Genomic DNA, 1,238 nt, shown 5'->3' on the forward strand with positions numbered 1-1,238 from the left:
AACTCCATGGACTGCAGCCCTCCAGGCTCCTCTGTGCATGGGGTTCTCCAGGCAAGAACACTGGAATGGGTTGCCATGCCCGCCTCCGGGGGATATTCCTGACCCAGGACTTGAACTGGGGTCTCCTGCATTGCAGGTGGATTCTTTACCAGCTGAGCTACCAGGGAAGCCCAAGTCATGTCTAAATGAAGTATAATCAGCAGTTATGCTTCTTCCACACATAAAATATATTCTGTGGCCAGAGAGAGACTTTTAAAGTCAAAATTATTGAGATAAGAATAAGCTAGTATCTATTTTACGTATGTGAGGATCTCTAGATTTGAAAATAATCTCTGTCTTACCCAAAATGTTGTTTTGTAAATAATCTCCATTGACTTTTTCTTTTGTTCTACATCTCCCTACCTATTCTTTTTGTATCCCTAAATGAAAAAGAATGGTTTCAAGACTATTAAAGCTATGTGCTTTTACCATTTGATTCATTTTAGCATCATTTTTGAACCAAAGTTCTTCAAGGGAATGAGTCTAACAATTTATTTTCATGACAAAAGTGCTCAGATTAAAAATATGTTATGAAAAGGATTTAATTTGAATGAAATGTGAAAGTTGCATTTTCTTTTTAAAGGCTAGTAAAACCAAATGTTACACTGAAGTATTTGGTTTAGTTTTTAAATTTGCCAAATCTATTCACTTATTTTCAAAGAAATATTCAACGTCAGAGCAATAGTTAAACTGTATGCAAAATATACAGTCTAATATAAACATGAGAAAAATAACAGGCAAAAGTTATTGAAACATTACAGATCCCTGGCTATGTGGTATCATTTTCAGAATTACCCATTAACTGCAGTTTAACTGGAATATTTTCATGATCAGTTAAGAACTGGGATGCAATTAAGTAAGCATAAATTTTTTTGAAGTAGAGAATGGTAATGTTTAAACCTTAGCCATCAGTAATGACTTCTGTCTTCAGAATAAGGACATTTTGGTTAAAACAAAAATTTGTTTTCTTTACAACCACAGTAAGAAAAAGTCATCTCCTAGAGGAATCAAAGGAGTTATATCATTTGTAATTCAGGCAAGAGAAATAAAACACAAAACAAAACAAAACCCTTGAGGAATTATAAACCTTGGAGTTTAACAGTGCAAAAAATGCTGACAAGTTTAACTGGAGTGGTTCACATAAGGCTAATAGAACACATCGTTACCCTACCTATTATAGCTGCATGGTCACACATCTC

This window comes from Muntiacus reevesi, chromosome 14 (genome assembly GCF_963930625.1).
Source record: "Muntiacus reevesi chromosome 14, mMunRee1.1, whole genome shotgun sequence".
NCBI lineage: Eukaryota > Metazoa > Chordata > Mammalia > Artiodactyla > Cervidae > Muntiacus > Muntiacus reevesi.